Raw genomic sequence first — 15,883 nt, 5'->3', positions numbered from 1 at the left:
TTTCCCTTCGCTTTATTCCATGTAAACAAAAATAATCCTTTTAGAAAGACTGTAATCAGCTGGTTAGAATATGTGTATCTCTCTCCCCAACAGACACAGAAAAGATAAATCTACACTTGAATTGTAGTCCTGTTTTAACATGTCACCTACTAAGACCGTCAGTTCTAGTCTAGCTATGAAAATCTGCTGCTGGAGGAATAAAATCCTAGCTGAAAGTCTAGAGCTAAAACAAAACTACCCTGGAAACACCTTGTTAATGAACAAATGACTGTGTGAAACATCCACCAGCATTCACAATTGTATTTTAATTATCCTCTGTGTTGAAAAGAAACACAAACATATCCAAATCCATTTGGTCAATGCTAAAAAACGAGACAGAAGAAAGCAAAGTTCACTTTGGACCCGATACCCGCCACACTGGGTTTACACAGGAGCAGCCCCTCGGTTCTGGTTCCAGACCTTTTGTCCAGTGAGTCCTGCTGCAGACAGGACCCTGCATTCTTTCCCTTTTAGAATAAATGCTTGCACAGCGGAGGCCTTGTGCCCACACAGCGAAGTGGGTGACACCAGCAGGCATGGAGGGAAGCACAGAAACTGTTTTTGATCATGGCTAAAAGGGGATGACTGATCAGCAGAAAAGTCCAAATTTTGTTCTTGATACTTTGAATTAGAATAAGTCTGTGCCTTTGAGTCCATGCCTAGATTTTGCAAGTTAGTCCTGTTCTTCCTTCCACATACTCATTCAGGCCATGAGTTTAAGGCTCTTGAAAGGCACCAGATGTTGGGGAGGTGTTTGTTTGTTTGAACTCTCCTTGCAAAAACAACAATAAAAGAAGGAAAGAAGATTGAATGACTTCAGATTTGCTTTCCAGCAGAGTATGACTAAGGCAGGGAGGCAGCTTGGTAAATACAGTCAGGGAGGACTGTGGGGAGGGACAAAAACATGCGGAGAAACTCAACAGAAAATAAACAAGAAGGAGAGAAGTTTCCAGTCAAGAGTAGAGTGAAGAAAATGGAGCCAAAACAGGTGATCAGGAGGCAGTTCTTGTGGACACAGCCTGGAAGGGAGGAGAGCCAGGAGTTTAATCTCCAGGCACAGTCTAGTATGGACCCAGCAGGCTGACAGACTGAAGTAATAGGTGAGGAAAGCGAGGGCAGGAGACAGAGCAGGGAACAGGGCTCCCTTGGAGGTGAGCAGTCCAAACTGCACTGCACCCTGCTTTGGTCAGTTGTTGCTGTGTAACTAGAGATTTCACACTGTCTTCCTAGGAGTTTATATTAGTCAGGAATCTTCTCCAGGAAACTTGCCGTGTCTGCATGGAAGAGCACAGTGACCAAAGTGAGCCACAAATGGGAGGTGTAACAGAAAAGGTGTGAGGATGAGGATGAGGAGAGAAAGTATCTAAGAGATTCAAACTGATCCTGGTTTGTGGGACAGGGACAATCTGAGGAGGAAAGGATAACACACAAAAGGAAGACACTAGGAGAGAACACAAGTTCTTTGAACTGAAATTCTGCTTTACTTTAAAACACACACATTGCAACAGGGATGAGCACAAGCACGCACACACAAACAAGTCAAGTATTCACATGAATACAGTTGGTTCTGGATATCCCTTCTTTCTTTAATTGGTCCCAGGTGAGGCATCAACAATCACATCTGGAAATTTTTATACAAATGGCAGGAAAGCCAATGACTCGGGTCACAAATATTTCACGCTCTCTCTTTGCCAGAAACACGGGACAAATGTGGTTTACATCTGCCTCCCTATAAATACACACACTCACACTTGCAGGATTCTCTGCTGTGGTAAATCCTTGTGCATGTAAGAGCAGAGCTGGTCAATGTGCCCCCCATCCACCCAATGAGGATTTGGTCAGAACTAAGAAACTGGATGCTGGGTGACACCTGCAGTCCAGGTCGGGCTTATCATTGGGATAAGGATCAAGAGATGGCAAAGACATCCTTACTGACTGTAGAAGAAAAACACAGACTCAAATTACATGGATGAGCACTTTCAAAAGCTGCTGCAGCCCCTGCCTTCTAGACCCAGACTCTCCATGAGACCACAGGAGAGGCTGTGTCAGGCACACCCAGTTTCTGCCTGACAAGCAAATTTAACTTTCAAAAGCTCACCTTTCAAGGAAAAAAGCCACAGGTCCTCCCTTGATCCCCAACTCTTCTTGCCTCAGGTGGCAGGTACCACCTGAGTTTATCCACTCGTAGTCAAGAAGAGACTGTACTATCTGTGATGCACCAATTCAAGGAGAGCACTGCCTGACTTAACCAGTTCTACCCAGTGTGCACTGGTGCTGCAAAATGCTATAAAAATTCAACACATCTCAGCAGTACGGACTGATCCCGTGGGCATCAGAGCCTGAACTCAGACCAAGTGCTACCAATAGCAGTGTTTCCTAGCAGGAACACTGTGCTCAGCTTCATTTTGGGACTAAACCTCAGAGAACACACAATACTCTCTGCACAAGTGCTGTGTGAACATTGTAGTTGCAAAAGATGGACACAGCTTCTTCACTGTCTGTGTCAACAGTTCTCAGGAATGCAGAGAAGATGCATTTCTTCAGTACTAGTTAATTCTTAGAAGGTCCACAAGATCTTTGCTCTTCTGAGATGTCCTGGTAGTGTAGGTGATGCTGTAAGTCCTCTGCAGCAGACACTGGTTTAGAATTGAAAGACCTGATGGGTGCAACAGAGTGTGCAAGGCAGGAACAGCTCACACACTCCTAATGAGCCAACTCCGATCCTATCTAGGGCAACTTTGTGTTGCTCCAGGGGCAAAGAGACTGCAGAGGTGACTTAACAAGATGTCAGAGGGAATCTCCTACCACCACCAAAGCAATCCAGTCAGCATTTTTACATTCCCTCTGCCTGCCTTTGGCATAGTGGATGTGGCAGTAGTTGTTTACAGAGCTCTGCCAAGCTCTGAGTAGCAGGGTATGACAAGGGCCACTGCACTGCACTGCACCTCCAGAGCAGCCTGGAGTCTGCAGCTCTGAACTCCAGGATGATGAAGCTGCTTAGCAGACTTAGATCAAAAATCATTTTCCCCTCATAGAGGAGACTGCCTAAAGCTAAAGACACAGCTTTACCTACCTCTGAATGTCCACTGTTATGCTTCATGCCATCAGAATCTGTAATGGACAAAGCAGTCAACAGCACTCACCTATGGTATCTCTTGGGTTTGATTTTTTTTCCTTAATCTGTGGCATTTTTCAGAGCACCTGGCCATATTTTCCCTCATCTAAAGCTTTAAAGCAAATTGCAAAGTTCCATGTATGTTCAAGTAAGAGTTGATCACTCAGGCAGAACAGTACAGCAAGATACAAATTCCCTTAAAGTCAGTAGAATTCCAAAGGCAAAGCACTTAAAATTGACAAAATGTCATCATTTTTTAGTCAATGTTTAATTATCACATCCAATCTACCTCTAGTCCCACTGTTGCAAGAAAGAGATTAATAGCTTACTAATTTTAGGCGTTTTTTTAAGGATTAAAGAAATTTGATTAAACATTTCATCTTTGGATCATTAGATCTTTAGAGCCCTCCATCAGCCAGGCTAAGATGTGCCACGCTGCTGGTGCCTGTCATAGCCTCACAGGTCAAGAACAGGTATCTGTGTACCTTCACAGGTATCTTGTTAGCCTCATTCCTTCTGGAGTTTTCCACGGGAAACCCCTACAAGGGTCACTGCTGGAACCAAGATCACTGAACTGATCAGTGAATTTGGCATGGGTGGCTCACACCGCTCTTTCCTGGAGCTTTCCTGAAGCCCACACCAGGCTGGCCTGCATCCCTACCCAAGACTAAGGGCAGCTGAAGCAAGCAGAAGCCCACGTGTTTGGAGTTCTCGTTCCGAGTGCTGACGGACATGGCTGCGCTCGGATTTATTCCCTGTAGCCTCTCTGAGGGCACACACTGGAATGACCTCCCCACGTGTCTCCACCAGTACTCATCTGGTTTGCCACAGGTGTGAGGCTGTTGCTGCTTTTAACATCTTTTAAATGTTCCACCAGATGAAGAGATGAATTCCCTTTGTTCCTCGGAGATGGAGTTTCTTTCATTTCCTGCATAAGGATGCCGTCCACACTTCCAGTAGAGGGAACAGATGATGTAGGCCTAGAGGGTAAGGCTGCATTTGCATGGGATGGGCTATCAGGTGGGTTTGCACAATTAATCATTTACACCCATCGGGCTCTACAGGGCTGGTAGCAGCAGTGCTGCTCTGAGGGTGTGCTCTGTTTCTCAAGAGCTCCAGAGAAGAAAACCATCCTTTCAAACCCCTTTGCTCTCAGCCCATGGAAGAAGTCCCCTTAAAACCAAAGCTGAATGGAAGGACCCTGATTTTGGTTTATTTGCATATATGATTATGTAAATCAACCTACTGCTTCTTATCCCATGGCAGCAGACCTGCCTGCAGAAGAGCCTCCAGGTCTGTGCCACAGTGGAGAAGATTGGATTATAGAAAGGGACATATGCGTGAAAACAGGTCCTGGCTGCATATTCACAGTTCATCAGCAGGCACATGGGAAAAGTGGGATTTAACCCTTCACTGTCAGAGAGGCAGGACAGAGGAAAACACTGCAACAAACACGGAGAATGTTTAGATATAATGCAGCAACCTGCATTTGAACAGTTCAAGGATAAACACCAGAAGTATTCTGTGATCACCTGGACAGCAGCTTGCTGTGTGCAAAAGGGTTAATGATCTTAAGCCACCAGAAATCAAAATGGTGAAAGATTTCCAGCCCCAGGATCATCACAAGAAGAGCCATCTCATTCACATGGCACTGTCACCGTGTGCTGTGCACACACCACCTGCTCACTGCCCACCAGCCTGCCCAGCACCCACCCCCTGAGATGCACGTTCTGCATCACTGCCCTGCATCCCACTGCCCAGACTGTCATCTGCCTCCACCCCTCAAGCCTTCCAGCTGCCATCCTACAGATGCAGAATCCAAACCAATGCTTTCTGCACTGCCCAGGATATGCCACAGCCCTACAGCTCCTTATCCTCTAATTATGGATCTGCTTGCCCAGCACCCTGCTACCTCCCAGGGGTGGCTGGGGCATTAACAAAGCAGCTTCTTATCACTGGGAGGCTCAACAGGCCCATCGGAGTAGCAGCACTGCTGGGGTTAACACAGCCCCAGTCCAGCATATCTAAGCATCTGTAGGAAGTGGAACATTTTTAATCCTGTGAGGAAACTGCTGTGTGGATGACAGAAGCAAAGAGACCAGGTCATCTCCATCTAGAGGAAACAGGAGCAGTGTTCAGGGATGCATGGAAAGTGCTGAGTAGTTACAAGATGTATTTTGCAAACTCCAAATAATCTCTTACTAGAGCTAATAAGGCACCTCTCACAAAAAAAACCCCCAAACAAACAAACAAACAAACAAAACCAAACCACAAAACCAAAAAAACCCACCCACATTAAAAATAACAAAAGGGAAAAGAACTGGCACTTCTAGAGAACATGGCTGATATGAATTCCAAGGACTGTTTTTAAACTGACTACAGGAGTAAGTGACAATAACTTTAGGATTCCAAGAAATGTCCCAAAGCAAAACTAAATATGTCTCTGGATTTCTCTTTGTTCTGAAATTTGAATCAGGATGGTTTTGGCCAAGAGTCCCTCAACTTTTAAAGCCAACTTTGCCCAATTTAAAGTTTCCAAACCGGGGAAATCAAGTAGTTTTGGCAGAGTTTCCTTTGGAGGGATTTTTTATGTGTGACACAAACTCAAAGCACAAGGTGTTGGGAGGGGGAGAGGGTTGGGTTTGTTTTGTTAATCCTGCCAAGACTAGCAACACAAGGGGGGATTTTAGCAATACTGTAGGTTGACTCAGACCAGTAACATCTCTTCAGATGATTCTGTTGTTACCTACCCTGGGTCAGCCACCCTCACCTACCCTTTGGGAATATACGGAAAAGCGCACGCAGTAGTTGAGACTGGATAACTCTGGTTCATTTTCCTACTGCAAGCAGGACCAAGGTGAGAACAAATGGTGCTGAGTCAAAACCAAACTCAGTAAAATGGCAGTGTATGCACAGCCTTGGCAGTCCCAGGGGACCTCACTTCAAATATCTGCAGTTTGAAACGGAAATGAATAAAAGAAAATCCCTTCACTTACAGAATTCCTCATCCTCCCAACATCCTCACCCTCATCAGTTTTTATGTCCCTCAAAGATAAGATGAAATTCAGGAAGGTGGGGCATCTGCATTGTATCTGTGCTCGAATCCCACAGTTTAGATGCCAGCTTGCTCTTCTTCTGTGGGAGCAGTGCCTCTGCAAATCATGCTCAGAGTCAAGGGAACAACCATGTGTTTCTTTTCTCTGTCTGCACAGATAAGAGAGGGTTTTAGCTGTGGGGTTTTTTGCACCCCAGCTGCACTGCTTTATCCATGGCACTGATTCTGTGGTTGAAAGGATGACACCATAGGAACAACATCCATCCAGCTCCAGCCAAAGTATTCTGGCAACTTTCAAGACAATTATTAAACTTCCACTCATTTTCAGTTTTTTCCTAGGAGTGGAATTCAGGGTATGTAGTGGAGTCCAAACAGCCCTAGAGGTTTGTGCGGGAAGGACTTCCAGTCATGGTCACTCCAGAGGGGAGAGGGAAAGCAGGAGAAAGGAGGGAATCCAGCTGAGGGAAGGAACATGCATTCGGACAAACCCATCCCACTGAGCACTGCTAGGAGGAGCAGGGTGCCCAGTTCAACACTTCCTGAGGGACAGAGTGTGGAAGCAATGGGAATGTCTCCTGGATGCAGTCAACAGCAGCAGTATGAGCTGCTGGCAAGGACCATCAATGGCAGCATTCACAGGCTTGTACCGCTCCAAGGTACCAAGTACATACACTAAACCTCTTCAGTTTCTTCAGGAGACAAGAGGGGCCTGTGCTGTTACCTGTGCCTGAGAAGGCCCGGGAGCAGCTCCTACAACTCCACTGATCTCCTGCAGTCAGGAACTGACCAAAAGATGGGAATGCAAATGTACTGTGCAGAGACAGCCTGGCACCTTTAAGCTGCACCAGTTGGAAAAGTGACTGCTGAATACTGGAAACTGCTTTATCCCTGGGGTTGGTCTAAGGCAGCTCTTGTCACACTGACCAAGAGCTCCGTGCCCTAACTGCAGGGTGTTCTGTACCCACCAGTCCTCCGTGTGCCCTTCCCCAGGAGTCCTGCGGCACCAGATAACACAGCCCAGGGTCAGGGTGTGCTCTGAGTGGCAACTGTTGTGGCACTCACAGTGCCCTGGCCCAGCCTGAGCGACAGCACCACCGACATGAGGCAGCCAGCCCCAGAGGTTACACTCCAGCAGTGTCTTCCCATTCCCGGCTGGCTGTCTCCCATGTGGTGACACACAGCACTCTTCACCCGGCTATTGGCCCAGCCCAGAACTGTTTTTATTAGAAAACACTAAGGCAAGCCTTTCCAAGCCTCAGAAGAATCATCTTGTAAAGATCTGGGCTTGAGATGCCAAATGATTGCTGCTTTGGCGGAGTCTGCACATTCATTTTTTATTGGTCACAAACGCTTTCCAGATGCTGGCATGCTGGCTGCAGATTGCAACTCTGGGGACTTGGCTCCCAGCCCCAGTCACTTTGTTAAACTCTTGACCTGCTGTGGGTTAAAAGAAGCGGGGAATGGGACTGAGTCACCATGAGGGCATTGCTAAGAGAGAGTGCACCGCACAGCAGAGACCCATTTCAGCAGCTTTCTGTGCTCAGCTGGCATGGAAAACATTTAAGGTGGTCCACAGCAATCCAGCTCAGCTGCCAAAGCTGCTGAGAACTCCAGCATAGCACCAGTCCAGGGTTTAGGAGCAGGGGTAGAAGGGCTGCCCTGCAGCTGGATTTTCCACACTGCAGCCATACACTTTCCATCCTTTTTTCCTCTGCACAAGTGGATTTCCCATCCCTGCTCCAACACTAAAGCAGTCCTCTGAGCCAGAGCCATGTGCAACATCAGACTGAAAGCTGAAGCCAGGAAACCTGCCTTGGGTTCAGGTTTCATGACAAGCCTAAAGCTTGTTCATCAAGGAGGTTTGCGAACTTTTGGGGGAAAAAAAAGACTTTCTGGGTTCTCAGTTGTCACATGGTGTTCCAAATGAGGAGGGAAAAATAAAAAAGAGATATGAACAAGCAGAAGAAAACACAAATTTTGACAGAGCTGTTTGATATTGTTAGGAATGGAAAAATTTCCCTTTGAAAAACATAGCTGTTACAAATTATTGTTTTTTCCCCTTCCTCAATAGGGCAATTAAAAAAAAAATCTAATATTTTGCACTTTTTGGTAGGTAGTTGATGACTTTCTTTAATCTCAGTTTTCAAGAAGAAAAAGTTCTCTCAAAAATCTCAGTTCAAAGAGAACACTTTTAGCTGAAACGAAATTCTTCATTCTGCTTTGAAATATGCAGCCAAAAGCAGTATTTCAGAGAATGTATTTCCATTCAGAACTTCTGGACAGGAAGAAAAACAGTTCCTGATAAGATCTCTTGACCTGAGCTTGGGTGCAGTTTCCCCCTGCTCTGTGTGGGGACTGTGCTGGGGTGGGGGTGCTCAGGGAGCAGAGTCCTCTGTCCAGGACATCCCCTCAAAGCTCTCACCCCCCTCTCCTTTCTACTGCTTGAACACAGCTCTGATGAGCTCCTGGTCTCTGCAGATGAACTGGAGGCCAGGCAGGGCAGTGGGCAGGAGGCCAGTGCAGGAATTCCCAGCAGGGCTGGAGATCAGCTCCTGCAGCACTTGCCCAGGGATGTGGTGGTGGGAATGGCCCTTAGTGCCTGGTCACTCCTCAGCTGGGGGACACTGCTGGCAGAGTTCTGCCTGCTCCCCTCCACCCAGCAGCTGTGGGTGGAGATCTCCAAGATGCTGATAGAAGCAGGATGTGAGGGACAGCTGGGTCACGGCTCTGGGTGTTCACTTCTAACGTCCCTTCAGACCTTTGTGGGAGCTCAGTGTCACCCACAGCCATTCATTAGAGCAGGCAGGGCCTCTGTGTGTTGAGCAAAAAAGGAGAGAGTGAGTGACCCAGTCCTTCTGGTCAAGCCTTCAAGAGCCAAGGGAAAAGAAGCAGAGGTTTCAGTGGAAGCTGGGATCTGCCTCTTTGTACTTCTCCTGCTCAGCAGAGGCCTGCCCACAGCTCTGCTCATGTTTGCAAGCAGTGCACGATCCCCTCAGCATGACTTGTGCATGCAGAAAGCTCTGCAGTCCAGAGGGAGTATTGGGGGAAGGTTTTATCCCATGGATCTGGTTCAGTGATGCTAATTAAATCATCACATTAGAGCTGGGGGCTTTCTTGAGTAAGTGTTACCACTTGAGCTGAATCGCACCTCTGCTCGCAGCCAGGTGTGCTGCCTTGACTCCAGAGAGCCCTGCCAAACTCATTTCACTTGTGATGCTAAGGCAGTTCCAGCACAGTCTCCAGAGATGAATAAAAAAGGGGAGCACTACAGTGTAAGCCTGAAACCATTTAGACTCAGCCAAGTGGAAATCCATCCTGACTCCCCACCCAAAACCAAACAACTGAGAAAAAGAGAGAAAGTTTTACATAATAATCTCTCCAATGTTACAGCAGACAGTGTTTCTCTGAGGACGTTATGTAATGTCTCATAAGGGCTTTCAGCTGAATTATCAGGTGACTTGCACAATTACTAAAGAGAAAAACAGAATCACAGGTGAGCAGTGGGTGGGAGAATACGTTTCTGCCTGTTGTGCATTAGCAGCAGGAGAAGTGATTCAGATTCAAGGAGATGTCATTGGAGATAGGCTCATACTACAGACCTCAGATTTGGAGGCCCTAGAGCTGTTTAGATCTGACATTCTGGTCCAGGCCTGTCTTCTCCAGCATTAGAGAAGACCACTCCACAATCCTTTGCAGAGGGACAAACTCCCCAGGGTGACTTTTCCTGCCTCCTCTTATCTTCGGGCCTTTACAACAGGAATCACTGTTCTGGGACTGATTGTGCCACAAGGACACAAAAGAGAGCTCTTGGCTATTTCTTCTCCCACAGTCCAAGCATGGGAAGGATGAAAATATTCCAGATGAACTCACACTATGTAGATGCTGATGTTTACTTACATTACTCACGTTCTCTCCCCTACCCCTCCTGCTCACTGAGAGCTGCAGGGGCAGAGGAGGAAGAAGTTGTGCAAACCCAGCCAGCACACCCGATAACACAACCCCTCGTGCCACCTTACTGAGTTCTGCCTCACAGCAAGAAGTAGGAAAAAAAACCCCAACAGCAAAAAGCATCATTTTTTGCTGGGATTTTGCTCCAGAATCTCTCTCTTCTGATGGTTAGGAACCTTCTAATTACCAGCTACAGTTACTACTGGCTAGATGATACCCATCTGTTCCTGTGCCAGTGCTGCCTTTAGTCTAAGCAGTTGTTCTCCTCCCTGGTATTTACCTCTCTTTTTTTCTCCTGTTCTGGTATATTTATAGAATTCCTCTCAGCCTTCACTATGCCAAAGTAACCTGTTACTGAGGGAAGATTTATCTAATGGGTTTACATTTGCTTTTGCCATACATTGGGCTATATATGTCCAGCTTCAGTGTTTGAATGAAGCAGCTTTGTTTTCAGATCAGCATTGTCCTTTTAGCACGTCACTGAAGAGATACCTTATTCATCCATGAAAGGAAGGAATCCTCTGTTGCCACAGAGTGCTTTGTAACACAATAAATAATCACATGAAGACAAATGTACTAATTACTATCAACATGGTAGCAATTACTGAAGGAAGGGGTAGATATTAGCACTCAGAAGACAAGAGAAGAATAACGTGCACAGTACTGAGAGTTGCTTGAAAGAGAAAAGAAAAGGCACTTGGCAGAATGAAGAAGAATTAACTTCCAGAGCAGTGGAGATATTGAGTGCTGCTCTTCAGCAAGCCCCTAGGCAACAAATCAATGAACTTCTCCTAAAGAAGAGCAAAAACCAAGTGTTGCCAAAATTTTTCTATTTCAATGTCTTTTCTTTAGACAGTCCTAGTAATATCAGAGTAATTCTGCAAATGCAATCACAGAATTTTACCAGAGGAAACATAAACCTTTAATAATCCCCCACTTGCACCATAATCAAATTGCTGGTATCATAACCCTTTTGTGGTAAAACCAGCCAGACCAGCAAAGGAAAATGCCTCTTGGGTGAGTACATGCAAGTCTCACATGATGTTGGGATGAGATAGGAGGGCTTTGTCCTGTCTGGTTTTGGGTTCCATAATGCTTCTCAGTACAGTAATATAGCTTGCATGCATCCTCTCTCCTGTGAGTGCAGCCCAGAGATGCAGATGTGATATGTGATGCATTTAAGCCACTGTATGCAGCTGGCTTAAATACATCTGTGCCCAGCAGAAATTGCCTTAGAATTCGTTTTCTGGCCAAATTATTGTTAGCATTTTGATGTAGTTTCTACTGGAGGCATTTTTAAGGCTATATTTTGTACATGGGTATAAATCAAACAATTTCATTGACAGCTGACAGAATTATTTTAGATTTCACTGGGGCAGCTGATATAAAATCTCAGCATTTCATGCCCCTCTCACTCCAGAAGCAGTTTCATTAGACTAGAGAATGAATAACTCTCTGAGTTAATCCATTACACTGTGTTGCTTCCTCCAGAGAGACCAGAAAACAGCCTGATATCATTGAAGGTAAGTGCAGAATCATTAGGTAGAATTTCAGGAGGTATGGTCAATCACCCAGGAAGCTTTAAAACACAGTCATACCTGCTTTAAATGCGTTTAGTTGTACATTCCGTAGACTTAAGGACTTTTCCTACCCCCGGCAGCACCTCCCGGCCGAGGATGGATGTCCTACCGGCAGCTCTCCTGCGCCCCCTGGCACCTGCTCCCCTTCTTGCAGATTATTTATAGGATCGCCAATTCCTGCTCATTTGACAATGTCCCGATTGCAAAGCACGTGGAACCTGTGGGAAGGGAGGACGGGTGAAAGGAGAGTTATGAGAGGATTCCTGTGAATCAACCCGGGAAGAGCTGGTTTCAGCTCACCCTGATCATACGGGCCCTCACTACTCCTGCACTTGGTAGGGAGTTGCAATCAAGGTCCACTGCAGGCCAGAAAGCTCTTTTGTTTTGCTTCCATTCTGGAATCTCATCCTTGCTGTGTTCCACTTTGGAGTGGGGAAAAACTATGGCTCTAGTGTTTGTGCCTGGATTTGCACTCTCAGTTACCTACACCTCCATATGAACACACACACACACAATATATATAGGAAGAGATTTGTAGTAGATCTCCCTGAAATTCTTCCCCTTTGAACTCTGCCAAGTATCATCATCATCATTATTATTACTCAAATACCCAAAGCTGTATCTGATACCATCATGCCATCAAGAAAGGAACAGTGGGTCTGGGGCCCCTTATGAAGAGGTACAGGCTGATGTTGGTATAGAAGCCTCCTCCTTAACTAAACCAGGAACAGGCTCTAAGGAAGAGGAGAGAAGGATCCCCCATGTAGATCCTAGGGGACAGCCTTGGAAAAGAAAACTCAAAAATCTCCTACAGACACACCTTTTAGGTCCTCTGGGGTTGCAGCAGGACAAGGCTCCCCAAAACACCCCCTAGGATTAGGGAAATAGAAGTATAACTAATTCTAGTTCATCATACCTCCCTGCCTCTGGAAAATAAGGACTAAACACTGACTGTCAGAGAACAGCTGGCAGTCTGAGACTGGGACTTCATCCCAGGAATTTCTTTTTCTCACCTCTTTGCTAACAAGGAAGCAAATTTCTCTCTTAAACATTTCTTGCTTTCTTTCTCTATCCCTCCCTTCCTCTGGAAGTGTAAAATGAGTCAACTGAATAGCTAATCAAGAAAGAAAAAGAAGATACACTTACTAGAAGCTGGAGAGAGTAGATATCTACCTTTAGTTGCAGGGATTGGCACGGGTTCCTACCCATAAAGATAAGCCTCCACAGCTGTACTTCTAGGAGGTTAGATCTTCCTCCAAGCATGATAAGCTTCAATCCACTGGATAGTACAAAAGGAACAGGGATTTCCCCAATACTGGTATATACTATATAAAGTTCCACCTTCAGGCAATATATAATGGGTGAATTATAAACCCTTGAAATTTAGTTTTCTAGTACAAACATTGGTAGATCCTTGAGACAGTCGTATTGATATAGCAATTACAGCAGACAGTGTTGTTTACTAACTGCAATAATACACCATAATAAATGATAAGCTACCTTGATACTATAATACTGTGATATTATAATACTGTTATTACAGCTAAAACAAATATTTTGCTGAACTAATGCAACTAATTTAGCATATATAAAAATCCTAGTTTAATTGCAAGTTTCACAATTGCAGAAAGAGCCAAAACAAATTGAAGTCCATGGGCAGAACAAAAGGAACCAGCAGGTTATACAACGAGCATTCTTGAAAAAGAGAAAAGATGAGCAAAGAGAATCATTTTGCAGAATCTGAAGGAAAAGAATGTTGGGAGGGTTATAAAACAACATGGTTTAAATGGTCACAAATGTTTGATTACACTTTCCTGTATAGGATTAAAAGCAAACTACACAGAGGCAGTAACAAATTATTTGATCACATTTAATACACAGACATCTGAAGAAGACACTAACCAGGTAAACCTCCAAACTGGAACCACGCTGCTGTTCCTGCTGTAACAGCAAGAAGCATTGGAGCTTGCTAGGATCTGCTGTGTCCTGCAGAGGAATATTCAGACTATTCCACACCCTCTTCTAATGTCCTTTGGAGCTTCTTCAAGGAACACGGTGAGAAAGCTCACAGAGCCATGACCTGGCTCATCACTAAAGTGCCCTGGTTAACAATAATTACTAACAGTGCTTCATAACCATCACGAGCTGTGTAGGTTTGAAACAGTCATGTTGTAGGTGTGTTAAAGCACGAAGATAAATCCATATTCAGGCAGAAATGAAAACATTTCCATTTGCTAACCCTAAACCACACGTGTGTGTGCACAAACACACTCATACACCCCACAAACACACTTTATCCTAATGCTTTCCAAACACAGATTGCTGTACGGTGCATCACGACTTTGGGGTGACTGTTCTGAACACTTTAGGACAAGGATTCTTTTTTCCACTCTCCAGCCTAAGAGTAACAATATTTTGGCTTTTGCTCCTGTCTGATTTTGTTCAATGACAGTCAATTCTAATATTTGCAGTTAGATGTAAGCCAGGCTTTTCAAAGGGGTGTTGAGTTTTTCTAGTGATCTAATAACTGCAGTGAGCAGGCTGGACAGGTCTTCCTGGCCTTCAGAAAGGACTGAATATGCCACCTCTGGGTTCCACTCCTCACCCTTCCTTCAACAGGCTTTTCATTTGCTTATTTCAGTGCTGGATCCACCCCATACATGAAAGGCTTAGCAAGCTAGCATGCAAACTAGCAGAGGTTTTTGAAAAGCCTCACATGCAGGTAGAGCTACAGTTACCATGGGTTTGGGTAACCCCACAAAACCAACATCTCCAACTTCTCAAGGAGAGCAGTGACTCTTCCTCTGCCACCCCACGCTGTCACAGTTGAAACGAGGATGTAAACAACTTCCATCCATCCCAGCCTCACCCCACCCAGCACAGATGTATGTGAAACACCAATGGCTCGGATTGGAAAACTGAAAAGCGGGGTGTTCCTTCTGGAACTGCTGGGCACATCCACACTGAGCCTGGAACAGCATAAGCACAGTTTGCCCTGAAATCACCCTGTAAGCATTCCTGCCTCGGTGACCCTCCCAGTGCTTTCTGCTGCCTCTCAAAGCACTGTATTACAGGTGTGGAAGCATCACTGGACCACGAGCTCTGCATCCTTCCTTCAGAGTGAGAGGAGCAGGGTAGGGTCTACTGGTGCTGAGCTTCAAGCTGCTGCAGGTAGATTTCTACCATCAAAGTGGTTCCTCTATCTCTGCATTACATTGTAGTCACTCTAATTTAAGAAGAGAGGAAGAAAAAAAAAACCACGATTGGAGACTGATATTTTATGAAAGTAGAGATTCTCCCCCTCCGCATGATACCATCTCCCACATCAGAGAAACCCCAACAGCCGTGGGCTTCCCATCCAGCCCTGGCTCCTAAATGGCAAAGCTGCAAACAAACTCTAAATTAGGCAATGACTTCAGGTAAAAGCAGAATTACCACACACTTGTCAAGCAGCCAATTCAAAGCAGCAAGACCTGAGGAGGAGGCTGAATGTTTGATGGCTTTGCTGGCTTGATTGGCTGCCACAATGCCCAGGATGACCGATGACACTTTCTTGGGCAGGAGCCATCTCCTGCAGGGCCCACACCCCGAGCAGAGGCCGCTCTCTGCCAGAGCAGCTGGCTCCTGCAATGGCTTTACTGGTTGGATCTTTGCTCCTTCCCAACTTCTAAAACAGGTCCTACTTGTAGGAGGGGAGGGGGGGGGCTTGGTGTGTCTCTAGTATTTATAATTACACATTTATTGAGCTTGTGCAATCCAAACTGCAGCTTCAGGCCAAAAGTTCATTGCTAGAGGGGTTCAGTAAAGAATTTCCTCCTGAGAATGGGGAATTACATCACTTGCCAAGTGTGTCAGTCGGTTTTCCAGCCTCTGGTTGGGTCACACCCATTTTGACTACTCCAGTGGCTGGATACTGCACATGCCTGGCCACATCCTTAAGGTCCATTGGATTAACTGTGTCTGCAGGTTCTAGACATCGAAAACTGAGTAAGGTTTCATACAGCCCTTCCTGTCACGGGCTGCAGGACCCCAGAACAGCTAAAGCATGTAAATGCATAAGGACAAAATTGGATTTGCAAGCAGCAGCCTGTTTTGCACATATAACCCTAAAATATCAGACCTTTCTATGTGCATCTCATCACACAG

The 15,883-nt window shown here is 45.6% G+C and overlaps 1 long non-coding RNA gene across 1 annotated transcript in view; it reads right to left on the bottom strand.

Moving 5' to 3' along the window:
• LOC116795606 overlaps positions 1-15,883 on the bottom strand; it is an 86,679-nt gene that overhangs the window by 14,946 nt on the left and 55,850 nt on the right. Inside the window, exon 2 of the long non-coding RNA XR_004360100.1 lies at positions 11,756-11,955. This is a non-coding gene — a long non-coding RNA (uncharacterized LOC116795606). The remainder of the gene's footprint in view (positions 1-11,755; positions 11,956-15,883) is intronic.

Source organism: Chiroxiphia lanceolata, chromosome 18 (genome assembly GCF_009829145.1).
Source record: "Chiroxiphia lanceolata isolate bChiLan1 chromosome 18, bChiLan1.pri, whole genome shotgun sequence".
Lineage (NCBI taxonomy): Eukaryota > Metazoa > Chordata > Aves > Passeriformes > Pipridae > Chiroxiphia > Chiroxiphia lanceolata.
This window is presented reverse-complemented; position numbering and strand designations above follow the sequence as displayed.